This window comes from Spinacia oleracea, chromosome 3 (genome assembly GCF_020520425.1).
Source record: "Spinacia oleracea cultivar Varoflay chromosome 3, BTI_SOV_V1, whole genome shotgun sequence".
Taxonomy (NCBI): Eukaryota; Viridiplantae; Streptophyta; class Magnoliopsida; order Caryophyllales; family Amaranthaceae; genus Spinacia; species Spinacia oleracea.
In genome coordinates this window covers 137,975,557-138,001,328 of record NC_079489.1, presented here as the reverse complement: position 1 = coordinate 138,001,328, position 25,772 = coordinate 137,975,557, and the positions used below count along the sequence as shown (strand labels likewise).

General features: G+C 36.6%; 1 protein-coding gene across 1 annotated transcript in view; it reads right to left on the bottom strand.

The window, feature by feature from the left end:
* Positions 1-25,772, bottom strand: part of LOC110778055 (uncharacterized) — a 36,338-nt gene that overhangs the window by 8,169 nt on the left and 2,397 nt on the right. The gene's annotated exons all lie outside the window — the stretch shown is intronic.

Genomic DNA, 25,772 nt, shown 5'->3' with positions numbered 1-25,772 from the left:
TGTAATTCTAAACATCCAGAACTATCTTCTCAACCCCTAAACAAAAAGAACCGTTCTTTTTTTTTTCTGGAAAACAAAAAAAAACAGTCTTCAATTCTCATTTCTCTTCCCCCAGCCGACCTCCATGAGAAAGGTTTCTACATTGAATCCTTCGGTTCATCGACATCGTTCAATGTATGACAATGATTTCTGAAGGAAGGCTTGGTTTCACGTTCTTTCTTCTACTTTGATTGATAAACGAAACCCTAATTCTCATCGAAACCCAATTTCTCAACAAACCCTAATTCAATTGATTTTTCTTTGTGGTCTTTTTTTCTTCGGTTGTAGAACTTTTCAACAACTGATTCTTGTATTTTGTTTCTTGTTGCAGTTTAGCGACGGTGTTCTTGGCTTCTATTCGACTACTGAGTTTAGCGACGGTGTTCTTGGCTTCTATTCGACTACTTGTATTAGTCTAGCGGCGGTGTTCTTGACTTGATTCTCGAAACCACTTCTTCCCTTACACTCTTCCAATTCAAATTGGTATTTTTCTAGTTTATAATTTTTGGAATTGCATCAACTTATTTGTAATTGCATCTTTAAGTGACAAGTTTTCTTTTTTCATTCTTTAATAAATATTGACTTTGTGTACGTAGATGACGATTCTTCTGTATCTGGAGTGTGATAGGATTGGAATTTTATTGTTTAGTATTTAGATCAAAGGGCTGATTTGTTTTAGTTTTTATAATTATGCATTTTTAAACGAATCTGCTTCAGTCCTGTGTAAGTTTGTGTTTTGGTCTCACTATTATTAATATAGTTTTGGTGCTAGTGTAAAACTGTAGTTACAACTCCTTTCCGAATTTTGAGTGATTTCAAATCTCTAATCTAAATTCATGTCGCCTTGCTACTATTTTCATTTTAATGAGTTATTTATGGTACTCTACTTGGAAAATCATCCTCTTTTATTCCATTGTTGTTTGACTGAGATGATTCGAGTTTGAGTTGCACTTCCGCTATCATGATTCTTGTGCTAGCTTAGCTAGAGCTTGTTCTTGTGTTATTTTTTTGTTAACAATGATATTATATATGGCACAATATATGTTTGGTAGAGTATGAGACGTGTATGCTTATTCTTATAATTTTGACAACCTTATGTGTCTAATGTTAAGGAGAGGGGATTAATTATAGTAAATGTTCTAAACTAGAAATTGAGGACAAACCATTTTAATGCAATTTCATTAGTGGCTATGGGTAGTAAATGTGGTATAATAAAGAAATCCAGATTTCTGATTGTGAAAAATAGTGTGTTTACCAATCAATAAAAAATTTAAAGCTTGACCATTGGTGATATATAGATGTGTACACTTGAATTTTTTTTTACTTAAGGTTGTAATGTTCTGTGTTTGGCTCATATATCCTCATATAACAAAAATCCATGTGCCTTTTTCTTATTTACTGACATATACTACACATATAGCCAAAAAGTACCTATATAATACACATGCTGGTTTCATTTTTCCCTTAAAATCTTTGAAGTATTAACAAAAAAAAGAAGACAAGGGAATTTGAGAACAGGGGATAGGCAACTTATTAACATAGATAACAAAACCAACGTAATTAGAAAACCCGTCTTTCTTATTTTTTTATCATTTATTTAAGCATGATAGTTTCTCAAGGAGCCATGGTTGATTACTCTAGCAAGAACATTTAGTTAAAGCTATCAATTTCTTGTACAAACTTGTCAATTAAAAAAATCTCTAACTAGCTTTGAGAAACTTCTTTAGATTTGAAACTTCTTTTGAGAACAACCTTTGTATTTGCAATGTTTTTTCCTACATGACCGTGATGCACTCCTATCCATTCCAGAACATGTAAAATATGGGGGGGGTGGGGAAGTCACCGCTCTATTCCAACTTTAATGATGATATATCCTTTAGCTGGTTGTGGCTGATTCGGGTAAATTCATGCATCCTTTAGCTGAAACTTGTGCAAGTCTGATTGAATCAGTTCAAAATAAAGGTGGATACAAACGTATTCTGGTTTATTTGGAAAAAAACGAACATATTGCTCCATGCAGCTGTGAATTTATATGCCTCTTCTTTGACTGATAAAACTGAACTATCCAGGTCTCATCAGTTTTTAAGGTATATCTACTATTCCTATATTTTCCCCCCTCCCAAATTAAGCATATGTGGTTCTTAATCATAAAAATCTATATTTGTCCATCTAAAATTTTGGTGATTTTGTCCCTTTTGTTCTTGCCAAGGCTATTAGATTGATTTTCAAAGACCTCTGGGTTTCATGTATGTGTGGCTATGATAGACCAATTTATACAGGAAATGATCTTTGTATAGTTAGACCTCTGGGTTTTCATGTATGTGTGGATTTTTTTCCCATGCATGTTGACCATATAGTCTCCTTTGTTTCTTGTCTCATCATCTAAACTAAGATCCAGTATTACTTATGTTGATATGTGCTTCTAACTATACTTTCTACGAGATCTTATTCTGGTAATTCATTTGCAGAAGTTCTGGAGAAATCAGTCTTAGGTTTTTCTAGAAGAGATCTTAAGTAACCGAAGTAGAGATTTTGGACATGGACTCATTGAGTGACTGGAAGACGAGATTTAAATTGAGAACATTAAGATGATCGAGAAGTCTGCTGAAAAACTTGATGATGGAGGTATTTGAAAATAGTAATTTAAAATTGCTTTTGTTAATTATTATACATAGTTATAGTGTTATGAGTTTGATTCAATTGTATTTTATACTTGTCTTTGTTCTCAATTTCATTTCCCCTCTGGAGTTTAATATGTGGTATTATTTTGTTTTTTGTCACATAACTTACATGTATAGTTGGAGCTACACTTGTTGCTATTAATCCTCATAATGGTGTTTGTAGACTACTTGATCAAGTGTTTTTGTACGGCTTCTGTTATCAATTTTTATCGACTTATGTTTTGTCCTCTATGTTAAATACTACATCTCTAGTTTGAAACGGATAGGTGTAGCTGCATTTTCGGAATGGAAAGATTTGAAATTCATAAACTTATTGTCATTTTTAAGGATTTTTAAAATAGATATCACTACCAGACTATCTACAAGAAGACATTAAGTTGCAGTAGTTGGAACTCAGTACGGAATATTGAATAACAAAAGTCTTTTGTATACTTGACACTAAAATAATTAAAAAAAAAACTATAGTTGTGATCAGATATATGCTACCAGGTACGCATTATTATTTGCCAAACCAGTTTCTTAAGACTCTTTAATTATTATTTGCTCATTCCTTAAAAAATAAATTGCTCATAATCGAGTCTCTTACTAAGTCAAGCTTTTATGATTTGTCATTTTGTAGAGTACTTTAATTTGATGTGAAAGAGGAAGGCGGAAGAAGATCAAATAAACACTAAAGTGTTACAAGACAAGTAAATAAATAAAAAAAGCTATGCATGCAACTTCTTAAAAATCTTCAAAGAACTGATCCATAATTTGACCGGATTCATTGGCAATTTTCAAATAAGTGATCTATAATTTGCCCAAATAATTTCTTGTACTCGTTTCTTTAATGGTACTTTAATTTCTCACCCCCCCCCTTTTGATTTTAGGGTTTGTGAATTTCTTAATGTTATTAGATTTCTATTCGATTGGTTGATCAGGAAAAAAGGTTTTATTGATGTTTTAAGGGAAATACTGATGACTTGGATTGTATTGTGAGCCAAAGCCTATAAATGCTTCAGAAATCTGATTGGAATACTTCTAATAGTTTTGTAAAGTAATTAGGTAATAGTTGTTCACACACTTCCTCTATAATCTTCAATGTTTTTTTTATCTACTTTGTATAGAAATAAGAATAAGGTTAGTGATAGACTACATGTTATTAGCTTGTTTTAAGATTTTGTAAACCTACTTAAAATTTAATTGATTTATGAAACTTGTAGGGTATGCCAGAAGCATCAAATGAAGACGAGAAAAATTAATGAAGGTAGGTACGACGAGGAAACGAATAAGAAAATGTCTAATGGCCAATGGTGTAGGTGAGGAAGAATACCAGTAGCTATAAGATAAGGCTTACAACCGATTGTAGTTCTTATGGTTTGTTTTTGGCTGAGTTTGGTTTTGTAGGACTCTAATTTTTTGGTTTGGGTTTGTTGGTTGATGTGGTAATCCTTCCTAAGCCTCACATGTACATACATTTGTTTGGTTACGTATTAATATTGTGCTTGTAAGAAAAAGTATCTACTTTGTAATATTTGGAGTAATCTTTGAAGTTGTGGCGTAGAGTCTTTTGGACAATATGTATGTTGAAGAAGTATATATATAATAATATGATTTTTGAAAGGAAAAATTACTTTAAATAATCCAACCTTTCAACGATTTTCCGTTAATAATCCAACCTTTGGATTATTATCTAATAATCCAACCTTTATACCCTATTAACTTTTATTGTACCCAACCGGTAAAGAAGTCGGATCAGCAGGTAACCTATCCCACGTGTTAAGCAACCATTCGTTAGCTTTTTTTTTTTTTTAATTTTCTTTTAACTTATCCCATTTTCCCCTTCTCCTTATTTCCTCTTGTTCTCCATTTCTTCTGTTCAACCATGACTTCTGTTCTCTCTCCTCCACAACACCACACCCCAATCCCTCAATGGCAGCAGTCTCTACGGACGACCACCATCGTCCTCCAACCTGCTTCTAAACGTCGAACAACACAACGCCTAGTATTGCTGCCCTGCAAACTAACTCTCCGCTCAAGTACAATTTTGATAACAAAACTTACGATTTCATTTTCTACAACGGCGGTGGATCAAAGGATCGACAAATTAATCAAATTCGAGGTAGTTGCAGAGGTAAACTCAATTTTTAAGGAATAAAGTTATTTTCTTTCGGAATGTAAATTGGCGACAGAACCAAATTGATGAGAATTACGGGACTGAGCTTAATTTAATTAGTGAGATAAGATTATTATTCTTATATTGTTGATGTTATTTTTTGATTATGGCAATTGATGTGGGTAAAATTAGATGGTGTTAGACGCCCATATTCTGTTGGATTATTATGGCTACAACGACGTCGTTAGTAGTTCAATGTTGCCATTTTCCTGCGGATTGTCGGCTCTAATGTTGTCGTTTGATGTTGGGTGAATTCATCCGAGGGTACCGCCATCGTTGAAGCTTCAAGCTAAGATTTGATGGAGATGAATGGGGGAGAGAGAAAGATGGGAGGAGAAGACAAATTGTCAATTATAAATGTGTATTTCAGTAGGCGGGTCTTGTTGGATGATTCTTGTTTTGGGCTACGACGTGGAATGGTATTCAAACTCCTTGTGTTTCTAGTTCTATAAATTACGCCATTGTTGAATGTTGTTGATGATGGAGATTAAGATTGGTTGATTTGAAATTGATTGGTGATTTTGCTAATATGGTAGAACTTCAGGTATATAATCGAAGAAGAAGGAGGAGGAAATAAGATGCTTGAAAAAAAATTAAAAAGTAAATAAAAGTTGACCTTCTTAGCCGGTTTCAAGTCACCTGGGTTCAATAAAAGTTAATGGGGTATAAAGGTTGGATTATTAGATAATAATCCAAAAGTTGGATTATTAACGGAAAATCGTCGAAAGGTTGGATTATTTAAAGTAATTTTTCCTTTTTGAAACTGTTATGAGTTATAAAATATATATATATATATATATATATATATATATATATATATATATATATATATATATATATATATATATATATATATATTTATTTATTTATTTATTTATTTTTATAGTAAAAGTCGATTTGAGATAAATAGTAGGTTGATAATAATCAATACCAACGGACAAAAGTGTGTTGGTGAAAGTTTTCCCAATGGTAATTATATGTGTTGGTGAAACCTATGCCAATATTTAATTAACTGTTGGTATAAGTATTACCAACACAAGTTACAACAATGAATTATTGTTGGTATAAATGATCAAATACCAACAGATCTTGATTATCTGTTGGTAATAGTTTTAGCAACGGAGTTTTTACCAACAGTCTGCCAACACTTTTTTATCTGTTGGTAAAGGCTTTTACCAACAAATAATTGGGTTTTACCAACAAATGTAGTCCTGTTGTAAAAGGTCATTTTTCTTGTAGTGTTTGTTCGAAACGGAAATTAATTCCGGAATCGAAAATATTAAATATTGTTCGTATCGGAAATAAATTCCGGAATCGGGAATTTAATCGGAAGCGTATCGTACGAATTAGCATCGGACGAGGCCTGCCAGACGAAGGCCCAACACGAAGCCTGGCCATCGCCCAGCAAGCCAGCGCGCCACACGAACAGCCAAGGCTGCGCCAGGCCCACCGCAAGGCAGGCCCAGCGCGCGCCCAAGCCTGCGGCAGTCGTGGGCTCCGTAGCAATTGGGCTGCGTTGCTCGGGCTGTGCGCGCGCGTGCATGGCGCCCCTCGTGGGCTGCTGTGCGTGCGTGTGTGTTTGTGTTCACATACGAAACCTAAAGCGTATAGGATTCGTTTAATGATTAAATTCCTAATCCTAAAAGACAAATTAATTAAATAAGAGTTCTACTAGGATTCTAATTTAGTTAATTCGTATCCTAGTAGGATTCCAATTTTCTTTCCATACCCCTATAAATATGTGGCCTAGGTTCACAATTTATAACGAGTTTTTCAAGTATTCAAAGTGATTTTTGAGAGCAAAAATTCAGTCACTTTCTTGCCCATAATTGCCGAAAATTATAGTACCTTAAGGGCGATTCTAGTTGGTCAATCTTAAGGTGGATCCGGAAGTGCTGTGGACTATCTACGGAGGGACGACACTTGGAGTCCTAAAGACTTGTTCTTGTTCGGTTCGGGCGCAGCTAGGGAGGGTACGCTACAAAGTGTATGCACCTAAATTATGCTATATGATTATGTGTAAATAATATGTTTCCCGACTTTATGGTTTTTCCGCATGATTTATGTTTATTCATATGTATCATAACCTAACAGTGGTATCACGAGCCTCTTATTATTTTCATAATCTAAATTGCATGAACATGGTTAAATTTTACAAATTTGCAAAGAATTAAAGGGGTGATTAATTTTCGTAATTAATTGCAAATTGCGTTTATTTAATTATATGTACGCAGTTTTTTGGCAGTTTCTTCGTTACTCATCCAAATCGAGTGATTTTTGTGTCAATTCCGCATGTAAAAGGCATTCTAAAATTTTGACAAAAACATTATTTTTTGGCCGAACCCAGAATTCCCAAATTCGAAGCCTAACTATGACTTTTCGGAGGTTTTAGTTTTTCGAACGCAAAAGTTTGTAAATTTAAGATGTTAAATTAAGTATTTGCGATTCTTGTTGATAAATCTTGAGTTTTTGATTGACCTTCTGTATATGTTTAACAATTATGAATGCCTAGACTTGTTAATTATACAACCTAATTTGTAATTATGATTAATTTGTTGAAATTCGAATAATTTAGAATTGATTTGATTTTCATGATTAATTAATAATTTAATTAGGTACCAATGATTAAAATCCACCATAAAAATTGTTAATTTATGTTAAAGTTTTAATTTTTATGACCTAGATTTGAATCCATGTTAATCGGAAATTAATTAATTAATAAATTTTCGATTTTTCGCCCTAAAATTATGAAATTAATATGTTTTATTAATTTGTCATTAATTTTGAATTAAAAATTTTAAATTTTTATGAAAACGCTCATGAATGTTGCACGCACAAAGTGTTAGGTTATGATACATATGACAATTCATAAATCATGCGGAAACAACCATTAAGCCAGGAATACATATTATTTACAAATAATCATATAGCATAGTTTAGAAGCATACTCTTTGTTGCGTGCCTTCCCTAGCTGCGCCCGAACCGAACAAGAACAAGTCTTTAGGACTCCAAGTGTCGTCCCTCCGTAGATAGTCCACAGCACGTCCGGATCCGCCTTAAGATTGACCAACTAGAATCGCCCTTAAGGTACTAATAATTTCGGCACTTTTAGGCAAGGTATGTGACTGAATTTTTCTCTCAAAAACTCACTTTGAATACTTGAAAAACTCGTTATAAATTGTGAACCCAGGCCACATATTTATAGGGGTATGGAAAGAGAATTGGAATCCTACTAGGATACGAATTAATTAAATTAGAATCCTAGTGGAACTCTTATTTAATTAATTTATCTTTTAGGATTAGGAATTTAATCATTAAACGAACTCTATACGCTTTAGGATTCGAGTAACACACTTCGAGTAATACGCTAGCACCGCACGCAGGCCTTGCGGCCCACGCACAGCGCCAGCCCACTCGTCGCAACCCTGCGCGCGCGCCCAAGCTTCGGCTGGGCCTGGCTTTTGCGCTGGGCCTGGTCGCATGCTTGGCGTGTGGTTGTTGCGCTTGGCTTGCTGGGCGATGGCCCCGGCTTTGTGCTGGGCCTTCGTCTGGCAGGCCTCGTCCGATGCTAATTCGTACGATGCGCTTCCGATTAAATTCTCGATTCCGGAATTCATTTCCGATACGAACAATATTTAATATTTCCGATTCCGGAATTAATTTCCGTTTCGAACAAATATTTAATATTTCCGTTTCCGGAATTATTTTCCAATTCCGATAATATTTCCGATTCTGACAATATTTCCGTTTCCGGCAATATTTCCAATTCCGGCAATATTTCCATTTCCGATAATATTTTCCGATACGTACCATGTTTCCGTTTCCGGCAACATCTACGACTTGGATAATATTTATATTTCCGATACGATCCATATTTCCGTTTCCGGCAATATCATCGTTTCCGGAGTATTCATTACTTGCCTGTGACGATCTCAGCTCCCACTGAAACCAAGATCCGTCGATTCCGAATATCCATAGATGGAGTATTTAATGCCATTAAATACTTGATCCGTTTACGTACTATTTGTGTGACCCTACGGGTTCAGTCAAGAGTAAGCTGTGGATTAATATCATTAATTCCACTTGAACTGAAGCGGCCTCTAGCTAGGCATTCAGCTCACTTGATCTCACTGAATTATTAACTTGTTAATTAATACTGAACCGCATTTATTAGACTTAACATTGAATGCAGACTTGGACCAAGGGCATTATTTCCTTCAGTCTCCCACTTGTCCTTAGGGACAAGTGTGCATTTCCTAATTCCTTTGTCGCTCGATGCTTGCTCTTGAACATAAGGTAAGAGTTGTCATCCTTATTATGTCCAGAGGTGTTCCTCGGTTTCAGAGTTCAACTGATCAAATAAACAGATAATCATAGCCTATGATTCATCCGAGCACGGCCATGCATTTCACAGTTTCTAGCTCTCCGAGTGGCCTTGTACAACTTTTAAGCATCTCATCCCGATTTATGGGAGGACAATCCCAATCTTGCGATCTTGAGATTAGACTTCGTTTGATAGGTGATTACCTGAGCGTTGCCTTTATAGCCTCCTTTTACGGTGCGACGGTTGGTCAACGTCAAAGCAACCAGTTCTCAAACAAGTAATCTCAAATCACTCAGGTATTGAGGATTTAGTGTCTAATAATTTTAATGAAATTTACTTATGACAGATTTTCATCTCTTACAGTAAAGTTTCATAGGTCTTGTCCGATACTAGTCTTCCCAAAGTAAGTATCTATGCAAATGATTATGACATTGCCATGTCCACATAGTTCAAGAAACAGAACTACTAGTCATCTTGCATTCTAGTCGTCTAACGTTTTCTATGCGTCCAATTTTATAGAAAACTCCGACTAGGGACCATTTTCAACCTTTGACATTCAAGTTCACTTGATAGACATTCCTTAGTCACAGGACTGGTCCTGACAGTCTATCTTGAATATATCGTCAAATTGAAGGGACTCATCATTTAATAAACCACAAATTAAATGGAAAAATGAATTCCTTTCATTTATTGTGAATGATTAACCAATAATGTTTTACAAAGATTTAAACTCTAAAACTTTAAAACATTAAACAGAGACATTAAAGCCATTCTCCAATATGCTTGATTCCCATAGCTGCAGTGTGCGAGTTGTGCTTCGCCTGCGGCAGAGGTTTAGTCAATGGATCTGATATGTTGTCATCAGTTCCAATTTTGCTTATCTCGACTTCTTTTCTTTCAACGAACTCTCGTAGAAGGTGAAATCTACGAAGTACATGCTTGACTCTCTGGTGGTGTCTAGGCTCCTTTGCCTGTGCAATAGCTCCGTTATTATCACAATACAGGGCTATTGGTCCTTTAATGGAGGGGACTACACCAAGTTCACCTATGAACTTCCTTAGCCATATAGCTTCCTTTGTTGCTTCATGTGCAGCAATGTACTCCGCTTCAGTTGTAGAATCCGCAATGGTGCTTTGCTTAGCACTTTTCCAGCTTACTGCTCCTCCGTTGAGGCAGAAGACAAACCCAGACTGTGATCTGAAATCATCTTTGTCGGTTTGGAAACTTGCGTCCGTATAGCCTTTAACAATTAATTCATCATCTCCACCATAGACCAGGAAGTCATCTTTGTGCCTTTTCATGTACTTCAGAATATTCTTGGCAGCAGTCCAATGCGCCTCTCCTGGGTCTGACTGGTATCTGCTCGTAGCACTGACTGCGTACGCAACATCCGGGCGTGTACATATCATAGCATACATTATTGAACCAATCAATGATGCATATGGAATCCCATTCATTCGTCTACGCTCATCAAGTGTTTTTGGGCACTGAGTCTTGCTTAGAGTCATTCCATGGGACATGGGTAGGTAGCCTCGCTTGGAGTCCTCCATCTTGAACCTATCAAGCACCTTATTGATATAAGTGCTTTGACTAAGTCCAATCATCCTTTTAGATCTATCTCTGTAAATCTTGATGCCCAATATGTACTGTGCTTCTCCTAGATCTTTCATCGAAAAACATTTCCCAAGCCAAATCTTGACAGAGTTCAACATAGGAATGTCATTTCTGATAAGTAATATGTCGTCGACATATAATACTAGGAAAGCAATCTTGCTCCCACTGACCTTCTTGTATACACAAGATTCGTCTGCGTTCTTGATGAAACCAAAGTCACTGACTGCTTCATCAAAACGTATATTCCAGCTCCTGGATGCCTGCTTCAATCCGTAGATTGACTTCTTTAGCTTGCATACCTTTTTAGCATTCTTTGGATCCTCAAAACCTTCAGGCTGTGTCATAAACACAGTTTCTGTTAAAACGCCGTTTAAGAAAGCAGTTTTGACATCCATCTGCCATATTTCGTAATCGTAATATGCAGCGATTGCTAACATTATCCGAATAGACTTTAGCATTGCAACTGGTGAAAAGGTTTCATCGTAATCCACACCGTGGACTTGCCTATAACCTTTTGCAACCAATCTAGCTTTGAAAACTTCAAGTTTCCCATCCTTGTCCTTTTTCAGTTTGAAAACCCATTTGCTTCCAATGGCTTGGTAGCCATCTGGCAAATCGACCAAATCCCATACTTGGTTTTCAGACATGGAGTCTAATTCAGATTGCATGGCTTCTTGCCATTGCTTGGAGCTAGGGCTCGTCATAGCTTGTTTGTAAGTCGCAGGTTCATCACTTTCAAGTAATAGAACGTCATAGCTCTCGTTCGTCAAAATACCTAAGTACCTTTCCGGTTGAGATCTATATCTTTGCGATCTACGCGGGGTAACATTTCTAGATTGACCATGATTCTCACCAGATTCTTCTAAAGATCTCTGAGTTTCATCCTGAATGTCATCTTGAGCATTCTCTAGAGTTTGTTGTTCGACTCGAATTTCTTCGAGGTCTACTTTTCTCCCACTTGTCATTTTGGAAATGTGATCTTTCTCCAAAAAGACACCATCTCGAGCAACAAACACCTTGTTCTCAGATGTATTTTAGAAGTAATACCCCTTTGTTTCCTTTGGATAGCCCACAAGGATACATTTGTCAGATTTTGGATGAAGTTTGTCTGAAATCAATCGTTTGACGTATGCTTCACATCCCCAAATCTTCAGAAAAGACACATTTGGAGGCTTTCCAAACCATAATTCGTATAGAGTCTTTTCGACAGCTTTAGACGGAGCTCTATTTATAGTGAGTGCAGCTGTATTTAGTGCATGTCCCCAAAATTCTAATGGAAGTTTGGCCTGACCCATCATTGACCTGACCATGTCTAGCAAGGTTCTGTTCCTCCGTTCCGACACACCGTTCCATTGTGGTGTTCCAGGAGGAGTCAATTCTGATAGAATTCCACATTCTTTCAGATGGTCATCAAATTCATAGCTCAGATATTCACCGCCTCTATCAGACCGCAGTGCCTTAATCTTCTTGCCTAATTGATTCTCTACTTCACTCTGAAATTCCTTGAATTTGTCAAAGGATTCAGACTTATGCTTCATTAGGTAGACATAACCATACCTACTGAAGTCATCAGTGAAAGTGATAAAGTAGCTGAAACCACCTCTAGCATTTGTACTCATTGGTCCACATACATCTGTATGGATTAAACCCAATAGTTCATTTGCTCTTTCTCCAACTTTAGAGAAAGGTTGCTTTGTCATTTTGCCAAGTAAACATGATTCGCATTTACCATAATCCTATAAGTCAAATGGTTCTAGAATTCCTTCCTTTTGAAGTCTTTCTAAGCGTTTCAAGTTTATATGGCCTAATCGACAATGCCACAGATAGGTGAGATCTGAATCATCCTTTTTGGCCTTTTTGGTATTTATGTTATATACTTGTTTGTCGTGATCTAATAAATAAAGTCCATTGACTAATCTAGCAAATCCATAAAACATCTCTTTAAAATAAAACGAACAACTATTGTCTTTTATTAAAAAGGAAAATCCCTTAGCATCTAAGCAAGAAACTGAAATGATGTTTTTAGTAAGACTTGGAACATGGAAACATTCTTCCAGTTCCAAAACTAGCCCGGAGGGCAACGACAAATAGTAAGTTCCTACAGCTAATGCAGCAATCCGTGCTCCATTTCCCACTCGTAGGTCGACTTCACCCTTGCTTAACTTTCTACTTCTTCTTAGTCCCTGTGGATTGGAACATAAGTGTGAGCCACAACCTGTATCTAATACCCAAGAAGTTGAATTAGCAAGTATACAGTCTATAACGAAAATACCTGAAGATGGAACGACTGTTCCGTTCTTCTGATCTTCCTTTAGCTTCAAGCAATCTCTCTTCCAATGCCCCTTCTTCTTGCAGTAGAAGCATTCGGATTCTTCTTGCAGTAGAAGCATTCGGATTCAGAAGTGGGTTGACTGACCTTCCTCTTTACAGATTTGGCGCCAGTTTTCTTAGTTGGGCTGGCCTTGTTGCCACCTTTCTTAGCATTCCTCTTCTTTCCAGATTTCTTGAACTTGCCCCCACGCACCATAAGCACATCCTGCTTATCACTTTTGAGCGTCTTTTCAGCGGTCTTCAGCATACCGTGAAGCTCAGTGAGCGTTTTGTCCAGACTATTCATAGTGTAGTTCAGTTTGAACTGATCATACCCGCTATGAAGAGAATGGAGGATGGTGTCTATAGCCATTTCCTGAGAAAATTGCTGATCCAGCCGACTCATATTCTCAATGAGTCCAATCATTTTGAGAACATGTGGACTTACGGGCTCGCCTTTCTTAAGCTTGGTCTCAAGAATTTGCCTATGAGTCTCGAATCTTTCGACTCGAGCCAGATCTTGGAACATGTTCTTCAACTCACTGATGATTGTGAAAGCATCTGAGTTGATGAACGTTTTCTGTAGATCCGCACTCATGGTGGCGAGCATTAGACATTTCACATCCTTGTTGGGATCAATCCAACGATTGAGGGCTGCCTGAGTGACCCCGTCGCCTGCGGCTTCGGGCATCGCCTCTTCTAGGACATACTCCTTTTCTTCCTGCATAAGAACTATTTGCAAGTTCCTTTGCCAGTCAAGGAAGTTCTTCCCGTTCAACTTCTCCTTTTCGAGAATTGATCGAATGTTGAATGAATTGTTGTTTGCCATATTTAAAACTACAATTGAAAAGAATAAACAAATAAATAACCATTCACAGTTTCTCTTAATAAACTTAAATTCTAGCATACATGCATAATTCAATGTTTATTAAGCATTTTATTCAAGTTATGTGTTCCGGCAGGTGTGAATAAAATGATTCCAAGATCCTAAAATCATTGAAGAACTAAGCACAGTTTGTCGACTTAATCCTAAAACATCTTAGGTAAGCAAAAGCCTTTTGCTAATAGTCTAGACACTATTCTTGGTTGATAGGTACGTCTAAGAACTTATTAGGTAAACCTATCGATTTTGCCACGACATAAAAGGACTCCTTACTTATATCGTTGAGTTTCACCAAAACTAACATGTACTCACAATTATTTGTGTACCTTGCCCCTTTAGGACCAATAAGTAACACCTCGCTGAGCGAAAACTATTACTAGATTGATGTAAAGGATATCCAAGCAAGTGTATATTTTGGCATGGCACCTTATAACTCAATTTTTTTAAGTTTGGAACTTAAGGCTCTTACTATGTTGGTTAGATTTTAAGTGAACTAAAATCCTTAATCATGCAACATAATCAAGCCACAATCTCATGCATAATTAAGACATATTTAAAGCAATAAATAACTTAAAGCATGCATAAGATAAATGTGATCTAGTATGGCCCGACTTCATCTTGAAGCTTCAACTTCAAAGTCCGTCTCGAAAATCTCCGTGGGAGGCACCATTTTCTTCAAATAGGATAAGCTATAATTAAAACTAATTACAACTATTTGATGGTACGCAGACCATATTTGAATTGAAAAACGACTTTGGTACTTTAGACCAATTACATTCAAATTAATGGTACGCAGACCATATTTTCTATCCTATTTGGGCCATACTAGTCACTTCATAACCTGCAAAACAGTACATATACAATATATACCATTCACCCATTCATTATCATGAATGACCCACATAGTTGGTTAGTAAAACACATTATGCATCACGTAAACATTTGCAGCAATTAATCAAGGGCACCAATAATCTACCAATTATTAAGTCCTTATTAATTCTAATCAAGTTGTTTTAACCTTAAGGATTTGTAGACCTAATCAAGAGTTTATGACTAGCGCTCCCACTTAAACCAATAAATTCATATGCTTTACTAATTTTAAACATAAAAATGTATTTCTAGTCTAACCGGAAACATACAAATTTAATTAAAATTTAAAGCTTAAATAAATTTATAATTGAATCCAAAAAAAAAATTTAATTTAATTTCAGTCGTATTTAAATTAATTCATGATTTTAATTTTAGTAAAATAATTAGAATAAATAAAATTTATTATAATTATAATATTCAAAATTAAAATCCAAGAAAATAATTTAAATTATTAATTTAAAAATTAATTAAAATTACATAAACTGAAAATTTCAAAACGATCTAATCGCAACGCAAACACCCCACGCATCACACGCCCATGGGCCACACGCACACAGCCATCGCTGGCCATGAGCGCGCAGCCCATACGCTGCGTCGCATAGCTGCTGCTTCTAACCTTCGCAAGCCATCGCGCGAGCTGGTGCTCGATGCGCGCGCGCCAGCGCTCGATGCACGCGAGCATGTGCTCGCTGCGCGCGCGCCAGCGCTCGATGCACGCGAGCCATCGCTCGCTGCGTTCGCTCGCTAGCGCTCGCTGCATGCGGGCCAGCGCTCGCTTCGTGCACTCGCCAGCGCATGCTGTGCGCGCTCGCTAGCGCTCGCTTGGTGCGAGCCAGCGCTTGCTGCGCGCGGCATCGACGCTGGGCGCAGCACTCGTGGCACGCGAGCTTGCGCTCGCTGCGCGCGAGGCTGCGCGCGCTTGCGCGAGGCAGTGCGCGTTGTGGCGCAGCTCGCTTGCTGCCCACACGCGACTGCCGTGCCTTGCCTTCGCCCATGCCCATTCTTCCATTGCTCATAGCCCACGACACAAGGCAGGGCTGCTGCCTTGTGCTCGTGCACCATGCCCTTGCTCATTGCATTCGTGCCGCATGGGCGACGAGCTCCCTTGCTCGTCGTCACATGCCCGCACTATACAACACCCCTTAAGGGTAACACTTAGCGTCCATTGCTTTGTGCGTGCAAGTTATATGAACGAATTGCATAAAATTTAAAAATTTATACTTAAAATTAATGACAAATTAATAAATAATATTAATTTCATAATTTTAGGGCGAAAAATCGAAAATTTATTATTCAATTGATTTCCGATTTACATGGATTCAAGTCTAGGTCATAAAAATTTAAAATTTATCATAAATTTACAATTTTTATGGTGGTTTTTAATCATAGGTATCTAATTAAATTATAATTAATTATGAAAATCAAATTAATTCTAAATTATTCTAATTTTCAACAAATTAATCATAATTACAAATTAGATTGCATAATTAACAAGGCTAGGCATTCAAACTTGTTAAACATATACAGTAGGTCAATCAAAAATTCAAGATTTACCAACAAGAATTGCAAATATTTAATTTAACATCTTAAATTTACGAAATTTTGCATTCGAAAAACTAAAACCTTCGAAAAGTCATAGTTAGGCTTCGAATTTGAGAATTCTGGGTTCGGCCGAAAAACACTATTTTGACAAAATTTTAGAATGCCTTTTACATGCGGAATTGACACAAAAATCACTCGATTTGGATGAGTATCGAAGAAACTGCCGAAAAACTGCGTACGTATAATTAAATAAACGCAATTTGCAATTAATTAACAATTACGAAAATTAATCACCCCTTTTAATTCTTGCAAATTTGTAATATTTAACCATGTTCATGCAATTTAGATTATGAAAATAATAAGAGGCTCTGATACCACTGTTAGGTTATGATACATATGACAATTCATAAATCATGCGGAAACAACCATTAAGCCAGGAATACATATTATTTACACATAATCATATAGCATAGTTTAGAAGCATACTCTTTGTTGCGTGCCTTCCCTAGCTGCGCCCGAACCGAACAAGAACAAGTCTTTAGGACTCCAAGTGTCGTCCCTCCGTAGATAGTCCACAGCACGTCCGGATCCGCCTTAAGATTGACCAACTAGAATCGCCCTTAAGGTACTAATAATTTCGGCACTTTTAGGCAAGGTATGTGACTGAATTTTTCTCTCAAAAACTCACTTTGAATACTTGAAAAACTCGTTATAAATTGTGAACCCAGGCCACATATTTATAGGGGTATGGAAAGAGAATTGGAATCCTACTAGGATACGAATTAATTAAATTAGAATCCTAGTGGAACTCTTATTTAATTAATTTATCTTTTAGGATTAGGAATTTAATCATTAAACGAACTCTATACGCTTTAGCATTCGAGTAACACACTTCGAGTAATACGCTAGCACCGCACGCAGGCCTTGCGGCCCACGCACAGCGCCAGCCCACTCGTCGCAGCCCCGCGCGCGCGCCCAAGCTTCTGCTGGGCCTGGCTTTTGCGCTGGGCCTGGTCGCATGCTTGGCGTGTGGTTGTTGCGCTTGGCTTGCTGGGCGATGGCCCCGGCTTTGTGCTGGGCCTTCGTCTGGCAGGCCTCGTCCGATGCTAATTCGTACGATGCGCTTCCGATTAAATTCTCGATTCCGGAATTCATTTCCGATACGAACAATATTTAATATTTCCGATTCCGGAATTAATTTCCGTTTCGAACAAATATTTAATATTTCCGTTTCCGGAATTATTTTCCGATTCCGATAATATTTCCGATTCTGACAATATTTCCGTTTCCGGCAATATTTCCGATTCCGGCAATATTTCCATTTCCGATAATATTTTCCGATACGTACCATGTTTCCGTTTCCGGCAACATCTACGACTTGGATAATATTTATATTTCCGATACGATCCATATTTCCGTTTCCGGCAATATCATCGTTTCCGGAGTATTCATTACTTGCCTGTGACGATCTCAGCTCCCACTGAAACCAAGATCCGTCGATTCCGAATATCCATAGATGGAGTATTTAATGCCATTAAATACTTGATCCGTTTACGTACTATTTGTGTGACCCTACGGGTTCAGTCAAGAGTAAGCTGTGGATTAATATCATTAATTCCACTTGAACTGAAGCGGCCTCTAGCTAGGCATTCAGCTCACTTGATCTCACTGAATTATTAACTTGTTAATTAATACTGAACCGCATTTATTAGACTTAACATTGAATGCAGACTTGGACCAAGGGCATTATTTCCTTCACAAAGCAATGGAAGCTACGTGCCTTAAGGGGTGTTGTATAGTGCAGGCACGCGACGACGAGCAAGGGAGCTCGTCGCCCGTGCGGTACGAATGCAGCGAGCAACCTAGCGCATGGCGCGCGCACGAGGCAAGGGAGCCTGTGCGTGTGTGCTGTGTGCTATGGGCGATGGGCGAAGGGCGATGGCGTGGCACGAGGAAAGGCGCGCGCGCGAGGGCGAGAGCTGGGTCGCCCAGCGATCGCTGCTCCGCGCACCAATACGCGTGGCCTCGAGGGCTTGCTTGCGCGCGAGCGAGCTAGCGCTCCTACCGTAGCTGCTGCGATGCATGCGGGCAAGCAGGCTGCGCGCAAGCGTGGCTTGGCTTGCTGCGTTTGCGCGTGGCTGCTGCTGCGGTGTGCCATGGGCCAGCGATTGGTCGTGCACTCGACGGGGCTTGGGCGCAAGCCTAAGTGCTCGTCATGTTACGATTGTCGCGTTTTAAATTTTAATTTGTGATTTTCAGTTCATGTAATTTTAATTAATTTTAAAATTAATAATTTAAATTGTTTTCTTGGATTTTAATATTGAATATTATAATTATTTTAAATTTAAATTTATTCTAATTATTTTACTAAAATTAAAAACCTTGATTTAATTTAAATCCAACTGAAAAATAAATTAAATATGTGGATTCAATTATAAATTTATATGAGTTTTAAATTTTAATTAAATTTGTATGTTTCCGTTTAGACTAGAAATACAATTTTATGTTTAAAATTAGTAAAGCATATGAATTTATTGGTTTAAGTGGGAGCAGTTTTAGTCATAAACTCTTGATTAGGTTTACAAATCCTTTAAGGTTAAACAACTTGATTAGAATTAATAAGGACTGAATAATTGGTAGATTATTGGTGCCCTTGATTAATTGCAGCAAATATTTATGTGATGCATAACGTGTTTACTAACCAATTATGTGGGCCGTTCGTGATAATGAATGGGTGAATGGTATGTATTGTATATGTACTATTTTGCAGGTTATGAAGTGACTAGTATGGCCCAAATAGGATAGAAAATATGGTCTGCATACCATTAATTTGAATGTAATTGGTCTAAGGCACCAAATTTGTTTTTCAATTCAAATATGGTCTGCGTACCATCAAATAGTTGTAATTAGTTTAATTATAGCTTATCCTATTTGAAGAAAATGGCGCCTCCCACCAAAATTTTCAAGACGGACTTTGAAGTTGAAGCTTCAAGATGAAGTCGGGCCATACTAGATCACATTTATCTTATGCATGTTTTAAGTTATTTATTGCCTTTAAATATGTTTTAAATATGCATGAGATTGTGGCTTGACTATGTTGCATGATTAAGGATTTTAGTTCACTTAAAATCTAACCAACATAGTAAGAGCCTTAAGTTCCAAACTTAAAAATTGAGTTAAAAGGTGCCATGCCAAAATAACACTTACTTGGATATCCTTTTTTCATCGATCTTAGTAATAGTTTTCCGCCATAGCGAGGTGTTACTTATCGATACTAAAGGGGTAAGGTACACAAATAATTGTGAGTACATGTTAGTTTTGGTGAAACTCAACGATATAAGTAAGGAGTCCTTTTATATCGTGGCAAAATCGATAGGTTTACCTAATAAGTTCTTAGACGTACCAATCAACCAAGAGTAGTTTATAGACTATTAGCAAAAGGCTTTTGCTTACCTAAAATATTTTAGAATGAAGTCTAAATACATAATGTGCTTAATTCTTCAATGATTTTAGGGTCTTGGAATCATTTTATTCACACCCGCCGGATCAATAAAATCGAATAAAATGCTAATAACTTGTTTGAATTGCATGATTGCTTTAATTTCAAGTTATTATTCATGATAAATGTTTAGACTTTGCATGCTTCAATGTATGTTTTAATTATTGTTTATAATTAAATATCTTGCACTGCAATAAATCCTTTTAGAAAGATAACAGTAAATTTCCTTGATTGGTAGTGAATCCAAGAACGATTCACGGAAATGAGAGAAAATGAGCAATTTAAAATGTACGTTTCTTTTAGCGACTTTTATGGTTTTTTTCGAGTATCAAAGTCGAATGGCGAACCGATTGGTGCTTGTGAATTCAAAATACAATGTAGTTTTGAGATCATAAAGCATTGAGTTTAAACGCTCAGCCTTACCAATGGTTAACAACCTAATATCTTTGTACATTTAATTCTCGAATGAGTCTAGTCCCTAGAAATTCGAATAGATCGATGCTTAGAGAACTTTAGAAGCTTCTGGTAAGATCATCTAGTTGAAACAAAATATTCAACATAAATTAAATGGTAAGAACCTTGTTGAAGTAACATTGGACATGTCTAACAAAGTATAAAAGTCAACACTAGAGAATTCAATTCTTAAGACTATAAGAAAGGGTACAAGAAATAGGAAAACAAGGAACAAATGAAAGGAATTTACAATTCCGTTTCTACCTATAAGTTTATGTTTAAAGAGAAGTGACCTAGCAATCAAACTTTCTTGGTATCATATACCGCTTGAGGTTCTTACTTCGGTAATAACTCAAACAATGGAAGCTAGGCTACACTAATGACCTACAAGTGGGAAATAAAGCATGGCAATGCTACATTAGTTGTAGGGTCATCTGGTTTGTTTTAAGTCCTTTTAAGGCTGGAACTTAATGGCTATTTTGTTCCACAATCAGCATACCTTAATTTCTATTTTCAAATACAGAAAGACTCACATTCAGAAGAACAAAAACAATGTTTGTTTGTTTATTTATTTGAGTGAAATGGTCATTTACGGGTTGAGTCAATATGCTTGATTAAAACAAACAACTCTTTAACAATTAAAACTTTACTAGGTTCAAATCAACCCCTTGATTTGAGTTCCACTAATCTTTGGCATTGTTGCTTAGACCATGTCAACAAGTTAACGTTCAAAAGCTCTATTTTGATGGACTTTTGAAAGTTGGTTGATTTCTAGATCAATTCAAGACAAGCTAGTCTTACTTGTTGAAAGTAACAAAAGATATGAACTATTGTTAGAACGCCTAGACAATAGAGTTCACAGCTAAAGAAAGATTTTATGACTTTATTATTTCACATGGACTTGAGTGAATATAGGTTTATTTACTCAATGTGATATAAGTTTGAATCTGTTTGGCTAGTTCAAAGATTCAGAAGTATAAAATCCACTTGGCAAGAAATCATAAAGATCTAGGTTAGATCAAGTTGATGATTACTTAAGTTAGAATGATCGAAGTCGATTAGTACTTGATTCGATCAATGATGGATCATAAAGACTTTTCCTATAATTTCTAAACAAAATGCTCAACTACCACCAAACTAAACCAAATTCGTCAAAGCTATTGAAAAGTAATTTCAGAATATCTTTTCATAATATATCTAAAGAGTTCCTAAACTCAGTGGGAGCTTAGTGTTTGTTATTCAACAAACTAGAACCAAGTATAGATATATGTTTCATTGTGATTTATTCAAATGAGACACAAGGGTATTGTTTCTACCACGAATTTTTGAGAACATAATGTTTTTTTGCTCGAAATGATGTCCTTTTGGAGATTCGTTTCCAAAATTACAAGTGGGAATAAATAGACCTCGAAAGGTCTTCGAGGCAAACAACAAACATAAACAGACATTCCAGAGGCTTTTCGAAGTTCTTCAGAAAATCCGAACACGTATTCTTTAAGGACTTTAGAAGTGGCTTTAAAGAATAGACATCTCTTAGAAGACTTTACAAGTGCTTCAAGGAGAACAAAATATTCAAAGGACTTTCAAGTGGCTATTGATATTCTATTGTTTGATGTTCTAAACCCATGTAGGCATAGAGTTCGGGTCAATGACACTATGAGATTCTTCTATAGTGAAGAAACCTACAACTTGCAGTCAAACTATTATCATGTAGATTAATGAGTTTGTGACTTGTAAGAAAGCTATGACGAAACCTAGATTCCCTAAAATGGTTAAAGGCCATATATAGACTCAAATGTTTTAGATGGTTAAAGGCCATAAAACATAACCATTGTTTTGATGACAAAAATTGAAAATTTGTTGATGGTAAACACCTATTGGTTGCAAATTGGTTTTAAGGATAAAAACCATCAAACATGGAATTGTGTTCACACACAAAGCTAGATTAGTTGCTAAAGTTTACAAGCAAATTCACGGTGTGGATTGTGTTGAAACCTCATGCATAATCGTAATGCTCAAGTCTATAATTCAAGCAATGATTGCATATTGGTACATATGGCAATTGGATGACAAAACGTATTCCTCAATCAAATGTTGGAAGAAAACTATGTAAATGGCATGTCATAGGATTTGTGGATCCAAATAATGCTTGAAATGAATGCTAGCTTATGAAATCTAAGTACAGATTTAAGCAAGCAATTGGGAATTGGAATTGTATTTTAGTGAAGCTAATAAGTATTTTAGTTTCATAAAATGTACATGATTCTTATAGATATATAAGAATTTTTGTGGGAGTACATAAAACTTAATTGGTCCTATGTGTGTCATACACATATCTCTCTATTATGAAATAACATTCGAATGCTAATGACTTAGATTTGAAAATTATTCATCAATGACGGACCAAGGCGAAACTTAGTGCATACTAGGTATTAAGATCCATTCACAAAGATCTTATAATATTGTTCTGGATTAAGTAATGGCATTTACTAAATCAAACACGAAAGACTCCATTGGAGATATTCGACCCATATGAATAAATCTAAGTAAAAGATGTTTGAACTATGTATAAGCGTTTACTAAGTTAAACATCAAAGGATCTAAGTAAGATTCTTAACCTATATTATATGTCAAAGAATTTAGCTGGATTTAGTATCTACTGAAACTAGATGAGCTAAAGTTACATGAATAGAATTCAATTGGGAATTATTCTGCAAAAGAATTTATCATGTATGATATAATATGAGGATCGCCAAAAATGTATCGTATGACTTTAGGCATGACGAACATATACCAATCTCTATTGATCTAAGTGAAGATCAACTAGATTGAGATCAAGAATACTTATGGTACTTGAAAAGGTACATAGGAATAGTTCTTGATTCAAGGAAATAAAGATATGCTAAATATTGATGCTACACGCATAAACACCGGTAAAGGATCAAGCAAGATCCCTTTGGAGTTAACCATTGGCAAGGACGAGCTATAGAGCATCGTGTTTTGAAATGGCAACATGGATCGGAGACCATGAGTTGTTGCATGGGAAATTAAATATTAATTTTTATGTTCTAAGATACAGCTGGAAACTCTTCCACAAATATGTGAACGGCTTGGATAAGTAAATCCAAACAAAGCATCACTAGCAACCTAAACAGTTGAAGTAAAAGTAATTATTGCCTAAGAAGCAATGAAACAGGGTTGTTTAAGTTAAAGAGTTCTTCACTGAACTGGGGTGGATCACATGTCTACTAACTTGATGGTTCTTCATTGTAAAATGCGTAGAACCACTATCGAAGTAAGAAAGACTAGATCTCATAATAAACAAACTCAAAAGATCTTATCATCATATCTCGAAGAACATTCGATGAAAAGGATATTAAGATTGGCAAAGCATGATAACTAAACCTATGCAACAAGTGAGAAACAACACTCACATTGTGGCACTGGAAATCAAAGCATAGTTTTGAATTCCACTAGTTGTTTTAAAGATGGGTTTGAGGTCCATGGTTGTAAAACATTGGGGTTGAACATTTATCATATATGAAATGTATTATCATATTCCATTTAATCTTGGTTTAGTATTAAATGATGAATCCCTTCAATTTGACGAAATATTCAAGATAGACTGTCAGGACCAGTCCTGTGACTAAGAAATGTCTATCAAGTGAACTTGAATGTCAAAAGTTGAAAATGGTCCCTGGTCGGAGTTTTCTATAACATTGGACGCATAGAAAACGTTAGACGACTAGAATGCAAGATGACTAGTAGTTTTGTTTCTTGAACTATGTGGACATGACAATGTCATAACCATTTGCATAGATACTTACTTTTGGAAGACTAGTATCGGACAGACCTATGAAACTTTACTGTAAGAGATGAAAATCTGTCATAAGTAAATTTCATTAAAATTATTAGACACTAAATCCTCAATACCTGAGTGATTTGAGATTACTTGTCTGAGAACTGGTTACTTTGACATTGACCAACCGTCGCACCGTAAAAGGAGGCTATAAAGGCAACGCTCAGGTAATCACCTATCAAACGAAGTCTAATCTCATGATCGCAAGATTGGGATTGTCCTCCCATAAATCGGGATGAGATGCTTAAAAGTTGTACAAGGCCACTCGGAGAGCTAGAAACTGTAAAATGCATGGCCGTGCTCGGATAAATCATAGGCTATGATTATCTGTTTATTTGATCAGTTGAACTCTGAAACCGAGAAACACCTCTGGACATAATAAGGATGACAACTCTTACCTTATGTTCAAGAGCAAGCATCGAGCGACAAAGGAATTAGGAAATGCACACTTGTCCCTAAGGACAAGTGGGAGGCTGAAGGAAATAGTGCCCTTGGTCCAAGTATGCATATAATATTAAGTCTAATAAAAGCGGTTCAGTATTAATTAACAAGTTAATAATTCAGTGAGATCAAGTGAGCTGAATGTCTAGCTAGAGGCCGCTTCAGTTCAAGTGGAATTAATTATATTAATCCACAGCTTACTCTTGACTGAACCCGTAGGGTCACACAAATAGTACGTAAATGGATCAAGTATTTAATGGCATTAAATACTCCATCTATGGATATTCGGAATCGACGGATCTTGGTTTCAGTGGGAGTTGAGATCGTCACAAGCAAGAAATGAATACTCCGGAAACGATGATATTGCCGGAAACGGAAATATGGATCGTATCGGAAATATAAATATTATCCAAGTCGTAGATGTTGCCGGAAACGGAAACATGGTACGTATCGGAAAATATTAATGGAAATGGAAATATTGCCGGAATCGGAAATATTGCCGAAAACGGAAATATTGTCTGAATCGGAAATATTATCGGAATCGGAAAATAATTCCGGAAACGGAAATATTAAATATTTGTTCGAAACGGAAATTAATTCCGGAATTGAAAATATTAAATATTGTTCGTATCGGAAATAAATTCCGGAATCGGGAATTTAATCGGAAGCATATCGTACGAATTAGCATCGGACGAGGCCTTCCAGACGAAGGCCCAGCAGGAAGTCGGGCCATCGCCCAACAAGCCAGCGCGCCACACGAACAGCCAAGGCTGCGCCAGGCACACCGCAAGGCAGGCCCAGCGCGCGCCCAAGGCTGCGGCAATCGTGGGCTCCGTAGTAGTTGGGCTGCGTTGCTCGGGATGTGCGCGGGCGCGCATGGCGCCCCTCATGGGCTGCTGTGCGTGCGTGTGTGTTTGTGTTCACATACGAAACCTAAAGCATATAGGATTCGTTTAATGATTAAATTCCTAATCCTAAAAGATAAATTAATTAAATAAGAGTTCTACTAGGATTCTAATTTAATTAATTCGTATCCTAGTAGGATTCCAATTCTCTTTCCATACCCCTATAAATATGTGGCCTAGGTTCACAATTTATAACG